At 49.1% G+C, this 16,929-nt stretch overlaps 7 non-coding genes across 7 annotated transcripts; all 7 read right to left on the minus strand.

Moving 5' to 3' along the window:
• Positions 1-1,210: 1,210 nt before the first annotated feature.
• Positions 1,211-1,285, minus strand: Trnaa-agc (transfer RNA alanine (anticodon AGC)). Its single transcript has one exon. It is a non-coding gene; the product is annotated as a tRNA-Ala (tRNA).
• Positions 1,286-4,342: 3,057 nt separating this feature from the next.
• Positions 4,343-4,416, minus strand: Trnaa-agc (transfer RNA alanine (anticodon AGC)). The gene has a single exon. It is a non-coding gene; the product is annotated as a tRNA-Ala (tRNA).
• Positions 4,417-5,932: 1,516 nt separating this feature from the next.
• Trnaa-agc (transfer RNA alanine (anticodon AGC)) lies at positions 5,933-6,006 on the minus strand. The gene has a single exon. It is a non-coding gene; the product is annotated as a tRNA-Ala (tRNA).
• Positions 6,007-7,474: 1,468 nt separating this feature from the next.
• On the minus strand, positions 7,475-7,549 carry Trnaa-agc (transfer RNA alanine (anticodon AGC)). The gene has a single exon. It is a non-coding gene; the product is annotated as a tRNA-Ala (tRNA).
• A 1,456-nt stretch (positions 7,550-9,005) lies between these two features.
• On the minus strand, positions 9,006-9,080 carry Trnaa-agc (transfer RNA alanine (anticodon AGC)). Its single transcript has one exon. It is a non-coding gene; the product is annotated as a tRNA-Ala (tRNA).
• A 2,986-nt stretch (positions 9,081-12,066) lies between these two features.
• Positions 12,067-12,141, minus strand: Trnaa-agc (transfer RNA alanine (anticodon AGC)). The gene has a single exon. It is a non-coding gene; the product is annotated as a tRNA-Ala (tRNA).
• A 3,036-nt stretch (positions 12,142-15,177) lies between these two features.
• On the minus strand, positions 15,178-15,251 carry Trnaa-agc (transfer RNA alanine (anticodon AGC)). The gene has a single exon. It is a non-coding gene; the product is annotated as a tRNA-Ala (tRNA).
• Between the last annotated feature and the right edge of the window lie 1,678 nt (positions 15,252-16,929).

Raw genomic sequence — 16,929 nt, forward strand, 5'->3', positions numbered from 1 at the left:
CGTGATACCTAAGACAGATCTGCACTCGATGACACCACGATAACAGCCGGTCCCCACACTTACATCTTGCTCTCCTTATGACAGTATATATCATATCAGTCTGTGACGCTGGTTTTGCAACTTCTAGCGTGCGTTTATGTTCGCCGCGATCAACACTTACCATGTACTGACCACAAAACATGGAGGAGCCGGGGCTTGAACCCGAGACCGTTCACACGCTAAGCGAACGATCTGTCAACTGAGCTACAGCTACACACACGACCAAGCCTGGCTATTCTCCATTCTTTGCGACTCTGATGTGCACGGACACGATGGTTGGTTGGTTTGTAGCGGCGAAGGTACCAGAATACAAAGGCGCGGACACGTTCATATACACAAGAGTTCCAAGTAGTTTCGATGCTCTGGTATTACGAATGCAAATTCCGTCTGTTTTGAACGTCTTAAATTGAAAGGGCGGTCACAAATTGGTCCATTTCACTCCTTGTCGACAATCACACAGCACCTGAGGTAACAAGCACATCTCGAGCCCCATTGTGCTCTCCATTGTTCATGCCAACTCAGTGCCTCGCTCTTTGCTACTGTGTAAAACTCTTGTCGTCCAACTGCAAAACACTGGGACACAACAAGTTTCCGCGTCTCCATTGCACTGATCGTACTACGAATCGCTCCCCAAACTTGGCAATCACCCATGCAGATGACTTTTCCGACTTTACACGACGCTCACGCTAGTGACAGCCTTATTTATAGTTCGACGTCGCGCCAAAGCGAATGAGCACATTTCGCCTACGGCTTAGGCCGCTCTCCTAGTGTGGCTGCTCTGTGTCTGCAGGCAGCGAGGGGCTGCAAGCTTCCTGTGTTCGCACCTATATCACCTGTGCTTCCTTGTCAGAGACAGACTATCGCAAAACATACAACTCACTCCATGAATTGATTGCTACGGCATCTGTTATCAGCAGTCACAACCAGCAACACCAGTAGCAGCCGACTGCAGGCAAAGAATGGGAACGTGCAGTGGGATTTACGTGAAATCGGCGCAAGGCAGATCTTTCCGACGTAGGCCTGAGAATCTTATGGGAACATTTGTACTGTTTCTAAATTAAGTGTAGGTGTGGGAGGAGGGTGCTTCCTGCGCACGAATAAAAGCACGCTCGCCAATTGGGAATTATTCCACTTGCATGGCAAGGTGCGCATGTAGGTGTGTTAAAAATTCTGGAGGCGCTGGGTATCGATCCCAGTACCTCTCGCACGCTAAGCGAGCGCTCTACCATCTGAGCTACGCCCATCCCCCCCCTTAACTAGTAGTGCTACATACAGTCATATCAACGTCACAGACCCTTGCACTCCCATTATTCCGCAGACAAGCACTACTCTCTATGTATCAGTGAGGGTGTCTTTCAGGTTTCGTGCATTCTGTATCGAATCGTAGTTGGCCACAATGAAAGTGGCACGCATAACGTCGAAAATAGAGTTCAGACACCGCTGTGAGTAAGACGAACGTGTTGTCCACTCTCTAGACTTCAATGACGTTAAGCCGTGATACCTAAGACAGATCTGCACTCGATGACACCACGATAACAGCCGGTCCCCACACTTACATCTTGCTCTCCTTATGACAGTATACATCATATCAGTCTGTGACGCTGGTTTTGCAACTTCTTGCGTGCGTTTATGTTCGCCGCGACCAACACTTACCATGTACTGACCACAAAACATGGAGGAGCCGGGGCTTGAACCCGAGACCGTTCACACGCTAAGCGAACGATCTGTCAACTGAGCTACAGCTACACACACGACCAAGCCTGGCTATTCTCCATTCTTTGCGACTCTGATGTGCACGGACACGATGGTTGGTTGGTTTGTAGCGGCGAAGGTACCAGAATACAAAGGCGCGGACACGTTCATATACACAAGAGTTCCAAGTAGTTTCGATGCTCTGGTATTACGAATGCAAATTCCGTCTGTTTTGAACGTCTTAAATTGAAAGGGCGGTCACAAATTGGTCCATTTCACTCCTTGTCGACAATCACACAGCACCTGAGGTAACAAGCACATCTCGAGCCCCATTGTGCTCTCCATTGTTCATGCCAACTCAGTGCCTCGCTCTTTGCTACTGTGTAAAACTCTTGTCGTCCAATTGCAAAACACTGGGACACAACAATTTTCCGCGTCTCCATTGCACTGATCGTACTACGAATCGCTCCCCAAACTTGGCAATCACCCATGCAGATGACTTTTCCGACTTTACACGACGCCCACGCAACGCTCACGCTAGTGACAGCCTTATTTATAGTTCGACGTCGCGCCAAAGCGAATGAGCACATTTCGCCTACGGCTTAGGCCGCTCTCCTAGTGTGGCTGCTCTGTGTCTGCAGGCAGCGAGGGGCTGCAAGCTTCCTGTGTTCGCACCTATATCACCTGTGCTTCCTTGTCAGAGACAGGCTATCGCAAAACATACAACTCACTCCATGAATTGATTGCTACGGCATCTGTTATCAGCAGTCACAACCAGCAACACCAGTAGCAGCCGACTGCAGGCAAAGAATGGGAACGTGCAGTGGGATTTACGTGAAATCGGCGCAAGGCAGATCTTTCCGACGTAGGCCTGAGAATCTTATGGGAACATTTGTACTGTTTCTAAATTAAGTGTAGGTGTGGGAGGAGGGTGCTTCCTGCGCACGAATAAAAGCACGCTCGCCAATTGGGAATTATTCCACTTGCATGGCAAGGTGCGCATGTAGGTGTGTTAAAAATTCTGGAGGCGCTGGGTATCGATACCAGTACCTCTCGCACGCTAAGCGAGCGCTCTACCATCTGAGCTACGCCCATCCCCCCTTAACTAGTAGTGCTACATACAGTCATATCAACGTCACAGACCCTTGCACTCCCATTATTCCGCAGACAAACACTACTCTCTATGTATCAGTGAGGGTGTCTTTCAGGTTTCGTGCATTCTGTATCGAATCGTAGTTGGCCACAATGAAAGTGGCAAGCATAACGTCGAAAATAGAGTTCAGACACCGCTCTGAGTAAGACGAACGTGTTGTCCACTCTCTAGACTTCAATGACGTTAAGCCGTGATACCTAAGACAGATCTGCACTCGATGACACCACGATAACAGCCGGTCCCCACACTTACATCTTGCTCTCCTTATGACAGTATACATCATATCAGTCTGTGACGCTTGTTTTGCAACTTCTTGCGTGCGTTTATGTTCGCCGCGACCAACACTTACCATGTACTGACCACAAAACATGGAGGAGCCGGGGCTTGAACCCGAGACCGTTCACACGCTAAGCGACCGATCTGTCAACTGAGCTACAGCTACACACACGACCAAGCCTGGCTATTCTCCATTCTTTGCGACTCTGATGTGCACGGACACGATGGTTGGTTGGTTTGTAGCGGCGAAGGTACCAGAATACAAAGGCGCGGACACGTTCATATACACAAGAGTTCCAAGTAGTTTCGATGCTCTGGTATTACGAATGCAAATTCCGTCTGTTTTGAACGTCTTAAATTGAAAGGGCGGTCACAAATTGGTCCATTTCACTCCTTGTCGACAATCACACAGCACCTGAGGTAACAAGCACATCTCGAGCCCCATTGTGCTCTCCATTGTTCATGCCAACTCAGTGCCTCGCTCTTTGCTACTGTGTAAAACTCTTGTCGTCCAACTGCAAAACACTGGGACACAACAAGTTTCCGCGTCTCCATTGCACTGATCGTACTACGAAACGCTCCCCAAACTTGGCAATCACCCATGCAGATGACTTTTCCGACTTTACACGACGCCCACGCAACGCTCACGCTACTGACAGCCTTATTTATAGTTCGACGTCGCGCCAAAGCGAATGAGCACATTTCGCCTACGGCTTAGGCCGCTCTCCTAGTGTGGCTGCTCTGTGCCTGCAGGCAGCGAGGGGCTGCAAGCTTCCTGTGTTCGCACCTATATCACCTGTGCTTCCTTGTCAGAGACAGACTATCGCAAAACATACAACTCACTCCATGAATTGATTGCTACGGCATCTGTTATCAGCAGTCACAACCAGCAACACCAGTAGCAGCCGACTGCAGGCAAAGAATGGGAACGTGCAGTGGGATTTACGTGAAATCGGCGCAAGGCAGATCTTTCCGACGTAGGCCTGAGAATCTTATGGGAACATTTGTACTGTTTCTAAATTAAGTGTAGGTGTGGGAGGAGGGTGCTTCCTGCGCACGAATAAAAGCACGCTCGCCAATTGTGGATGTTAATCGTTCGCTCGTATCTGCCTACACACCTCTGCTGGTTGGGAAATATTCCACTTGCATGGCAAGGTGCGCATGTAGGTGTGTTAAAAATTCTGGAGGCGCTGGGTATCGATCCCAGTACCTCTCGCACGCTAAGCGAGCGCTCTACCATCTGAGCTACGCCCACCACCCCGTTAACTAGTAGTGCTACTTACAGTCATATCAACGTCACAGACCCTTGCACTCCCATTATTCCGCAGACAAACACTACTCTCTATGTATCAGTGAGGGTGTCTTTCAGGTTTCGTGCATTCTGTATCGAATCGTAGTTGGCCACAATGAAAGTGGCACGCATAACGTCGAAAATAGAGTTCAGACACCGCTCTGAGTAAGACGAACGTGTTGTCCACTCTCTAGACTTCAATGACGTTAAGCCGTGATACCTAAGACAGATCTGCACTCGATGACACCACGATAACAGCCGGTCCCCACACTTACATCTTGCTTTCCTTATGACAGTATACATCATATCAGTCTGTGACGCTGGTTTTGCAACTTCTTGCGTGCGTTTATGTTCGCCGCGACCAACACTTACCATGTACTGACCACAAAACATTGAGGAGCCGGGGCTTGAAACCGAGACCGTTCACACGCTAAGCGAACGATCTGTCAACTGAGCTACAGCTACACACACGACCAAGCCTGGCTATTCTCCATTCTTTGCGACTCTGATGTGCACGGACACGATGGTTGGTTGGTTTGTAGCGGCGAAGGTACCAGAATACAAAGGCGCGGACACGTTCATATACACAAGAGTTCCAAGTAGTTTCGATGCTCTGGTATTACGAATGCAAATTCCGTCTGTTTTGAACGTCTTAAATTGAAAGGGCGGTCACAAATTGGTCCATTTCACTCCTTGTCGACAATCACACAGCACCTGAGGTAACAAGCACATCTCGAGCACCATTGTGCTCTCCATTGTTCATGCCAACTCAGTGCCTCTCTCTTTGCTACTGTGTAAAACTCTTGTCGTCCAACTGCAAAACACTGGGACACAACAAGTTTCCGCGTCTCCATTGCACTGATCGTACTACGAATCGCTCCCCAAACTTGGCAATCACCCATGAAGATCACTTTTCCGACTTTACACGACGCACACGCAACGCTCACGCTAGTGACAGCCTTATTTATAGTTCGACGTCGCGCCAAAGCGAATGAGCACATTTCGCCTACGGCTTAGGCCGCTCTCCTAGTGTGGCTGCTCTGTGTCTGCAGGCAGCGAGGGGCTGCAAGCTTCCTGTGTTCGCACCTATATCACCTGTGCTTCCTTGTCAGAGACAGACTATCGCAAAACATACAACTCACTCCATGAATTGATTGCTACGGCATCTGTTATCAGCAGTCACAACCAGCAACACCAGTAGCAGCCGACTGCAGGCAAAGAATGGGAACGTGCAGTGGGATTTACGTGAAATCGGCGCAAGGCAGATCTTTCCGACGTAGGCCTGAGAATCTTATGGGAACATTTGTACTGTTTCTAAATTAAGTGTAGGTGTGGGAGGAGGGTGCTTCCTGCGCACGAATAAAAGCACGCTCGCCAATTGTGGATGTTAATCGTTCGCTCGTATCTGCCTACACACCTCTGCTGGTTGGGAAATATTCCACTTGCATGGCAAGGTGCGCATGTAGGTGTGTTAAAAATTCTGGAGGCGCTGGGTATCGATCCCAGTACCTCTCGCACGCTAAGCGAGCGCTCTACCATCTGAGCTACGCCCACCACCCCGTTAACTAGTAGTGCTACATACAGTCATATCAACGTCACAGACCCTTGCACTCCCATTATTCCGCAGACAAACACTACTCTCTATGTATCAGTGAGGGTGTCTTTCAGGTTTCGTGCATTCTGTATCGAATCGTAGTTGGCCACAATGAAAGTGGCACGCATAACGTCGAAAATAGAGTTCAGACACCGCTCTGAGTAAGACGAACGTGTTGTCCACTCTCTAGACTTCAATGACGTTAAGCCGTGATACCTAAGACAGATCTGCACTCGATGACACCACGATAACAGCCGGTCCCCACACTTACATCTTGCTTTCCTTATGACAGTATACATCATATCAGTCTGTGACGCTGGTTTTGCAACTTCTTGCGTGCGTTTATGTTCGCCGCGACCAACACTTACCATGTACTGACCACAAAACATTGAGGAGCCGGGGCTTGAAACCGAGACCGTTCACACGCTAAGCGAACGATCTGTCAACTGAGCTACAGCTACACACACGACCAAGCCTGGCTATTCTCCATTCTTTGCGACTCTGATGTGCACGGACTCGATGGTTGGTTGGTTTGTAGCGGCGAAGGTACCAGAATACAAAGGCGCGGACACGTTCATATACACAAGAGTTCCAAGTAGTTTCGATGCTCTGGTATTACGAATGCAAATTCCGTCTGTTTTGAACGTCTTAAATTGAAAGGGCGGTCACAAATTGGTCCATTTCACTCCTTGTCGACAATCACACAGCACCTGAGGTAACAAGCACATCTCGAGCACCATTGTGCTCTCCATTGTTCATGCCAACTCAGTGCCTCTCTCTTTGCTACTGTGTAAAACTCTTGTCGTCCAACTGCAAAACACTGGGACACAACAAGTTTCCGCGTCTCCATTGCACTGATCGTACTACGAATCGCTCCCCAAACTTGGCAATCACCCATGAAGATCACTTTTCCGACTTTACACGACGCACACGCAACGCTCACGCTAGTGACAGCCTTATTTATAGTTCGACGTCGCGCCAAAGCGAATGAGCACATTTCGCCTACGGCTTAGGCCGCTCTCCTAGTGTGGCTGCTCTGTGTCTGCAGGCAGCGAGGGGCTGCAAGCTTCCTGTGTTCGCACCTATATCACCTGTGCTTCCTTGTCAGAGGCAGACTATCGCAAAACATACAACTCGCTCCATGAATTGATTGCTACGGCATCTGTTATCAGCAGTCACAACCAGCAACACCAGTAGCAGCCGACTGCAGGCAAAGAATGGGAACGTGCAGTGGGATTTACGTGAAATCGGCGCAAGGCAGATCTTTCCGACGTAGGCCTGAGAATCTTATGGGAACATTTGTACTGTTTCTAAATTAAGTGTAGGTGTGGGAGGAGGGTGCTTCCTGCGCACGAATAAAAGCACGCTCGCCAATTGGGAATTATTCCACTTGCATGGCAAGGTGCGCATGTAGGTGTGTTAAAAATTCTGGAGGCGCTGGGTATCGATCCCAGTACCTCTCGCACGCTAAGCGAGCGCTCTACCATCTGAGCTACGCCCATCCCCCCGTTAACTAGTAGTGCTACATACAGTCATATCAACGTCACAGACCCTTGCACTCCCATTATTCCGCAGACAAACACTACTCTCTATGTATCAGTGAGGGTGTCTTTCAGGTTTCGTGCATTCTGTATCGAATCGTAGTTGGCCACAATGAAAGTGGCACGCATAACGTCGAAAATAGAGTTCAGACACCGCTCTGAGTAAGACGAACGTGTTGTCCACTCTCTAGACTTCAATGACGTTAAGCCGTGATACCTAAGACAGATCTGCACTCGATGACACCACGATAACAGCCGGTCCCCACACTTACATCTTGCTCTCCTTATGACAGTATACATCATATCAGTCTGTGACGCTTGTTTTGCAACTTCTTGCGTGCGTTTATGTTCGCCGCGACCAACACTTACCATGTACTGACCACAAGACATGGAGGAGCCGGGGCTTGAACCCGAGACCGTTGACACGCTAAGCGAACGATCTGTCAACTGAGCTAAAGCTACACACACAACCAAGCCTGGCTATTCTCCATTCTTTGCGACTCTGATGTGCACGGACACGATGGTTGGTTGGTTTGTAGCGGCGAAGGTACCAGAATACAAAGGCGCGGACACGTTCATATACACAAGAGTTCCAAGTAGTTTCGATGCTCTGGTATTACGAATGCAAATTCCGTCTGTTTTGAACGTCTTAAATTGAAAGGGCGGTCACAAATTGGTCCATTTCACTCCTTGTCGACAATCACACAGCACCTGAGGTAACAAGCACATCTCGAGCCCCATTGTGCTCTCCATTGTTCATGCCAACTCAGTGCCTCGCTCTTTGCTACTGTGTAAAACTCTTGTCGTCCAACTGCAAAACACTGGGACACAACAAGTTTCCGCGTCTCCATTGCACTGATCGTACTACGAATCGCTCCCCAAACTTAGCAATCACCCATGCAGATGACTTTTCCGACTTTACACGACGCTCACGCTAGTGACAGCCTTATTTATAGTTCGACGTTGCGCCAAAGCGAATAAGCACATTTCGCCTACGGCTTAGGCCGCTCTCCTAGTGTGGCTGCTCTGTGTCTGCAGGCAGCGAGGGGCTGCAAGCTTCCTGTGTTCGCACCTATATCACCTGTGCTTCCTTGTCTGAGACAGACTATCGCAAAACATACAACTCACTCCATGAATTGATTGCTACGGCATCTGTTATCAGCAGTCACAACCAGCAACACCAGTAGCAGCCGACTGCAGGCAAAGAATGGGAACGTGCAGTGGGATTTACGTGAAATCGGCGCAAGGCAGATCTTTCCGACGTAGGCCTGAGAATCTTATGGGAACATTTGTACTGTTTCTAAGTTAAGTGTAGGTGTGGGAGGAGGGTGCTTCCTGCGCACGAATAAAAGCACGCTCGCCAATTGGGAATTATTCCACTTGCATGGCAAGGTGCGCATGTAGGTGTGTTAAAATTTCTGGAGGCGCTGGGTATCGATCCCAGTACCTCTCGCACGCTAAGCGAGCGCTCTACCATCTGAGCTACGCCCATCCCCCCGTTAACTAGTAGTGCTACATACAGTCATATCAACGTCACAGACCCTTGCACTCCCATTATTCCGCAGACAAACACTACTCTCTATGTATCAGTGAGGGTGTCTTTCAGGTTTCGTGCATTCTGTATCGAATCGTAGTTGGCCACAATGAAAGTGGCACGCATAACGTCGAAAATAGAGTTCAGACACCGCTCTGAGTAAGACGAACGTGTTGTTCACTCTCTAGACTTCAATGACGTTAAGCCGTGATACCTAAGATAGATCTGCACTCGATGACACCACGATAACAGCCGGTCCCCACACTTACATCTTGCTCTCCTTATGACAGTATACATCATATCAGTCTGTGACGCTGGTTTTGCAACTTCTTGCGTGCGTTTATGTTCGCCGCGACCAACACTTACCATGTACTGACCACAAAACGTGGAGGAGCCGGGGCTTGAACCCCAGACCGTTCACACGCTAAGCGAACGATCTGTCAACTGAGCTACAGCTACACACACGACCAAGCCTGGCTATTCTCCATTCTTTGCGACTCTGATGTGCACGGACACGATGGTTGGTTGGTTTGTAGCGGCGAAGGTACCAGAATACAAAGGCGCGGACACGTTCATATACACAAGAGTTCCAAGTAGTTTCGATGCTCTGGTATTACGAATGCAAATTCCGTCTGTTTTGAACGTCTTAAATTGAAAGGGCGGTCACAAATTGGTCCATTTCACTCCTTGTCGACAATCACACAGCACCTGAGGTAACAAGCACATCTCGAGCCCCATTGTGCTCTCCATTGTTCATGCCAACTCAGTGCCTCGCTCTTTGCTACTGTGTAAAACTCTTGTCGTCCAACTGCAAACCACTGGGACACAACAAGTTTCCGCGTCTCCATTGCACTGATCGTACTACGAATCGCTCCCCAAACTTGGCAATCACCCATGCAGATGACTTTTCCGACCTTACACGACGCTCACGCTAGTGACAGCCTTATTTATAGTTCGACGTCGCGCCCAAGCGAATGAGCACATTTCGCCTACGGCTTAGGCCGCTCTCCTAGTGTGGCTGCTCTGTGTCTGCAGGCAGCGAGGGGCTGCAAGCTTCCTGTGTTCGCACCTATATCACCTGTGCTTCCTTGTCAGAGACAGACTATCGCAAAACATACAACTCACTCCATGAATTGATTGCTATGGCATCTGTTATCAGCAGTCACAACCAGCAACACCAATAGCAGCCGACTGCAGGCAAAGAATGGGAACGTGCAGTGGGATTTACGTGAAATCGGCGCAAGGCAGATCTTTCCGACGTAGGCCTGAGAATCTTATGGGAACATTTGTACTGTTTCTAAATTAAGTGTAGGTGTGGGAGGAGGGTGCTTCCTGCGCACGAATAAAAGCACGCTCGCCAATTGGGAATTATTCCACTTGCATGGCAAGGTGCGCATGTAGGTGTGTTAAAATTTCTGGAGGCGCTGGGTATCGATCCCAGTACCTTTCGCACGCTAAGCGAGCGCTCTACCATCTGAGCTACGCCCATCCCCCCGTTAACTAGTAGTGCTACATACAGTCATATCAACGTCACAGAACCTTGCACTCCCATTATTCCGCAGACAAACACTACTCTCTTTGTATCAGTGAGGGTGTCTTTCAGGTTTCGTGCTTTCTGTATCGAATCGTAGTTGGCCACAATGAAAGTGGCACGCATAACGTCGAAAATAGAGTTCAGACACCGCTCTGAGTAAGACGAACGTGTTGTCCACTCTCTAGACTTCAATGACGTTAAGCCGTGATACCTAAGATAGATCTGCACTCGATGACACCACGATAACAGCCGGTCCCCACACTTACATCTTGCTCTCCTTATGACAGTATACATCATATCAGTCTGTGACGCTGGTTTTGCAACTTCTTGCGTGCGTTTATGTTCGCCGCGACCAACACTTACCATGTACTGACCACAAAACATGGAGGAGCCGGGGCTTGAACCCGAGACCGTTGACACGCTAAGCGAACGATCTGTCAACTGAGCTACAGCTACACACACGACCAAGCCTGGCTATTCTCCATTCTTTGCGACTCTGATGTGCACGGACACGATGGTTGGTTGGTTTGTAGCGGCGAAGGTACCAGAATACAAAGGCGCGGACACGTTCATATACACAAGAGTTCCAAGTAGTTTCGATGCTCTGGTATTACGAATGCAAATTCCGTCTGTTTTGAACGTCTTAAATTGAAAGGGCGGTCACAAATTGGTCCATTTCACTCCTTGTCGACAATCACACAGCACCTGAGGTAACAAGCACATCTCGAGCCCCATTGTGCTCTCCATTGTTCATGCCAACTCAGTGCCTCGCTCTTTGCTACTGTGTAAAACTCTTGTCGTCCAACTGCAAAACACTGGGACACAACAAGTTTCCGCGTCTCCATTGCACTGATCGTACTACGAATCGCTCCCCAAACTTGGCAATCACCCATGCAGATGACTTTTCCGACTTTACACGACGCTCACGCTAGTGACAGCCTTATTTATAGTTCGACGTCGCGCCCAAGCGTTGAGCACATTTCGCCTACGGCTTAGGCCGCTCTCCTAGTGTGGCTGCTCTGTGTCTGCAGGCAGCGAGGGGCTGCAAGCTTCCTGTGTTCGCACCTATATCACCTGTGCTTCCTTGTCAGAGACAGACTATCGCAAAACATACAACTCACTCCATGAATTGATTGCTACGGCATCTGTTATCAGCAGTCACAACCAGCAACACCAGTAGCAGCCGACTGCAGGCAAAGAATGGGAACGTGCAGTGGGATTTACGTGAAATCGGCGCAAGGCAGATCTTTCCGACGTAGGCCTGAGAATCTTATGGGAACATTTGTACTGTTTCTAAATTAAGTGTAGGTGGTGGAGGAGGGTGCTTCCTGCGCACGAATAAAAGCACGCTCGCCAATTGGGAATTATTCCACTTGCATGGCAAGGTGCGCATGTAGGTGTGTTAAAAAGTCTGGAGGCGCTGGGTATCGATCCCAGTACCTCTCGCACGCTAAGCGAGCGCTCTACCATCTGAGCTACGCCCATCCCCCCCATTAACTAATAGTGCTACATACAGTCATATCAACGTCACAGACCCTTGCACTCCCATTATTCCGCAGACAAACACTACTCTCTATGTATCAGTGAAGGTGTCTTTCAGGTTTCGTGCATTCTGTATCGAATCGTAGTTGGCCACAATGAAAGTGGCACGCATAACGTCGAAAATAGAGTTCAGACACCGCTCTGAGTAAGACGAACGTGTTGTCCACTCTCTAGACTTCAATGACGTTAAGCCGTGATACCTAAGACAGATCTGCACTCGATGACACCACGATAACAGCCGGTCCCCACACTTACATCTTGCTCTCCTTATGACAGTATACATCATATCAGTCTGTGACGCTGGTTTTGCAACTTCTTGCGTGCGTTTATGTTCGCCGCGACCAACACTTACCATGTACTGACCACAAAACATGGAGGAGCCGGGGCTTGAACCCGAGACCGTTGACACGCTAAGCGAACGATCTGTCAACTGAGCTACAGCTACACACACGACCAAGCCTGGCTATTCTCCATTCTTTGCGACTCTGATGTGCACGGACACGATGGTTGGTTGGTTTGTAGCGGCGAAGGTACCAGAATACAAAGGCGCGGACACGTTCATATACACAAGAGTTTCAAGTAGTTTCGATGCTCTGGTATTACGAATGCAAATTCCGTCTGTTTTGAACGTCTTAAATTGAAAGGGCGGTCACAAATTGGTCCATTTCACTCCTTGTCGACAATCACACAGCACCTGAGGTAACAAGCACATCTCGAGCCCCATTGTGCTCTCCATTGTTCATGCCAACTCAGTGCCTCGCTCTTTGCTACTGTGTAAAACTCTTGTCGTCCAACTGCAAAACACTGGGACACAACAAGTTTCCGCGTCTCCATTGCACTGATCGTACTACGAATCGCTCCCCAAACTTGGCAATCACCCATGCAGATGACTTTTCCGACTTTACACGACGCTCACGCTAGTGACAGCCTTATTTATAGTTCGACGTCGCGCCAAAGCGAATGAGCACATTTCGCCTACGGCTTAGGCCGCTCTCCTAGTGTGGCTGCTCTGTGTCTGCAGGCAGCGAGGGGCTGCAAGCTTCCTGTGTTCGCACCTATATCACCTGTGCTTCCTTGTCAGAGACAGACTATCGCAAAACATACAACTCACTCCATGAATTGATTGCTACGGCATCTGTTATCAGCAGTCACAACCAGCAACACCAGTAGCAGCCGACTGCAGGCAAAGAATGGGAACGTGCAGTGGGATTTACGTGAAATCGGCGCAAGGCAGATCTTTCCGACGTAGGCCTGAGAATCTTATGGGAACATTTGTACTGTTTCTAAATTAAGTGTAGGTGTGGGAGGAGGGTGCTTCCTGCGCACGAATAAAAGCACGCTCGCCAATTGGGAATTATTCCACTTGCATGGCAAGGTGCGCATGTAGGTGTGTTAAAAATTCTGGAGACGCTGGGTATCGATCCCAGTACCTCTCACACGCCAAGCGAGCGCTCTACCATCTGAGCTACGCACATCCCCCCGTTAACTAGTAGTGCTACATACAGTCATATCAACGTCACAGACCCTTGCACTCCCATTATTCCGCAGACAAACACTACTCTCTATGTATCAGTGAGGGTGTCTTTCAGGTTTCGTGCATTCTGTATCGAATCGTAGTTGGCCACAATGAAAGTGGCACGCATAACGTCGAAAATAGAGTTCAGACACCGCTCTGAGTAAGACGAACGTGTTGTCCACTCTCTAGACTTCAATGACGTTAAGCCGTGATACCTAAGACAGATCTGCACTCGATGACACCACGATAACAGCCGGTCCCCACACTTACATCTTGCTCTCCTTATGACAGTATACATCATATCAGTCTGTGACGCTGGTTTTGCAACTTCTTGCGTGCGTTTATGTTCGCCGCGACCAACACTTACCATGTACTGACCACAAAACATGGAGGAGCCGGGGCTTGAACCCGAGACCGTTCACACGCTAAGCGAACGATCTGTCAACTGAGCTACAGCTACACACACGACCAAGCCTGGCTATTCTCCATTCTTTGCGACTCTGATGTGCACGGACACGATGGTTGGTTGGTTTGTAGCGGCGAAGGTACCAGAATACAAAGGCGCGGACACGTTCATATACACAAGAGTTCCAAGTAGTTTCGATGCTTTGGTATTACGAATGCAAATTCCGTCTGTTTTGAACGTCTTAAATTGAAAGGGCGGTCACAAATTGGTCCATTTCACTCCTTGTCGACAATCACACAGCACCTGAGGTAACAAGCACATCTCGAGCCCCATTGTGCTCTCCATTGTTCATGCCAACTCAGTGCCTCGCTCTTTGCTACTGTGTAAAACTCTTGTCGTCCAACTGCAAAACACTGGGACACAACAAGTTTCCGCGTCTCCATTGAACTGATCGTAATACGAATCGCTCCCCAAACTTGGCAATCACCCATGCAGATGACTTTTCCGACTTTACACGACGCTCACGCTAGTGACAGCCTTATTTATAGTTCGACGTCGCGCCAAAGCGAATGAGCACATTTCGCCTACGGCTTAGGCCGCTCTCCTAGTGTGGCTGCTCTGTGCCTGCAGGCAGCGAGGGGCTGCAAGCTTCCTGTGTTCGCACCTATATCACCTGTGCTTCCTTGTCAGAGACAGACTATCGCAAAACATACAACTCACTCCATGAATTGATTGCTACGGCATCTGTTATCAGCAGTCACAACCAGCAACACCAGTAGCAGCCGACTGCAGGCAAAGAATGGGAACGTGCAGTGGGATTTACGTGAAATCGGCGCAAGGCAGATCTTTCCGACGTAGGCCTGAGAATCTTATGGGAACATTTGTACTGTTTCTAAATTAAGTGTAGGTGCGGGAGGAGGGTGCTTCCTGCGCACGAATAAAAGCACGCTCGCCAATTGTGGATGTTAATCGTTCGCTCGTATCTGCCTACACACCTCTGCTGGTTGGGACTTATTCCACTTGCATGGCAAGGTGCGCATGTAGGTGTGTTAAAAATTCTGGAGGCGCTGGGTATCGATCCCAGAACCTCTCGCACGCTAAGCGAGCGCTCTACCATCTGAGCTACGCCCACCCCCCCGTTAACTAGTAGTGCTACATACAGTCATATCAACGTCACAGACCCTTGCACTCCCATTATTCCGCAGACAAACACTACTCTCTATGTATCAGTGAGGGTGTCTTTCAGGTTTCGTGCATTCTGTATCGAATCGTAGTTGGTCACAATGAAAGTGGCACGCATAACGTCGAAAATAGAGTTCAGACACCGCTCTGAGTAAGACGAACGTGTTGTCCACTCTCTAGACTTCAATGACGTTAAGCCGTGATACCTAAGACAGATCTGCACTCGATGACACCACGATAACAGCCGGTCCCCACACTTACATCTTGCTCTCCTTATGACAGTATACATCATATCAGTCTGTGACGCTGGTTTTGCAACTTCTTGCGTGCGTTTATGTTCGCCGCGACCAACACTTACCATGTACTGACCACAAAACATGGAGGAGCCGGGGCTTGAACCCGAGACCGTTCACACGCTAAGCGAACGATCTGTCAACTGAGCTACAGCTACACACACGACCAAGCCTGGCTATTCTCCATTCTTTGCGACTCTGATGTGCACGGACACGATGGTTGGTTGGTTTGTAGCGGCGAAGGTACCAGAATACAAAGGCGCGGACACGTTCATATACACAAGAGTTCCAAGTAGTTTCGATGCTCTGGTATTACGAATGCAAATTCCGTCTGTTTTGAACGTCTTAAATTGAAAGGGCGGTCACAAATTGGTCCATTTCACTCCTTGTCGACAATCACACAGCACCTGAGGTAACAAGCACATCTCGAGCCCCATTTTGCTCTCCATTGTTCATGCCAACTCAGTGCCTCGCTCTTTGCTACTGTGTAAAACTCTTGTCGTCCAACTGCAAAACACTGGGACACAACAAGTTTCCGCGTCTCCATTGCACTGAACGTACTACGAATCGCTCCCCAAACTTGGCAATCACCCATGCAGATGACTTTTCCGACTTTACACGACGCCCACGCAACGCTTACGCTAGTGACAGCCTTATTTATAGTTCGACGTCGCGCCAAAGCGAATGAGCACATTTCGCCTACGGCTTAGGCCGCTCTCCTAGTGTGGCTGCTCTGTGTCTGCAGGCAGCGAGGGGCTGCAAGCTTCCTGTGTTCGCACCTATATCACCTGTGCTTCCTTGTCAGAGACAGACTATCGCAAAACATACAACTCACTCCATGAATTGATTGCTACGGCATCTGTTATCAGCAGTCACAACCAGCAACACCAGTAGCAGCCGACTGCAGGCAAAGAATGGGAACGTGCAGTGGGATTTACGTGAAATCGGCGCAAGGCAGATCTTTCCGACGTAGGCCTGAGAATCTTATGGGAACATTTGTACTGTTTCTAAATTAAGTGTAGGTGTGGGAGGAGGGTGCTTCCTGCGCACGAATAAAAGCACGCTCGCCAATTGGGAATTATTCCACTTGCATGGCAAGGTGCGCATGTAGGTGTGTTAAAAATTCTGGAGGCGCTGGCTATCGATCCCAGTACCTCTCGCACGCTAAGCGAGCGCTCTACCATCTGAGCTACGCCCATCCCCCCGTTAACTAGTAGTGCTACATACAGTCATATCAACGTCACAGACCCTTGCACTCCCATTATTCCGCAGACAAACACTACTCTCTATGTATCAGTGAGGGTGTCTTTCAGGTTTCGTGCATTCTGTATCGAAT

This window comes from Schistocerca gregaria, unplaced genomic scaffold (genome assembly GCF_023897955.1).
Source record: "Schistocerca gregaria isolate iqSchGreg1 unplaced genomic scaffold, iqSchGreg1.2 ptg000180l, whole genome shotgun sequence".
Classification (NCBI taxonomy): domain Eukaryota; kingdom Metazoa; phylum Arthropoda; class Insecta; order Orthoptera; family Acrididae; genus Schistocerca; species Schistocerca gregaria.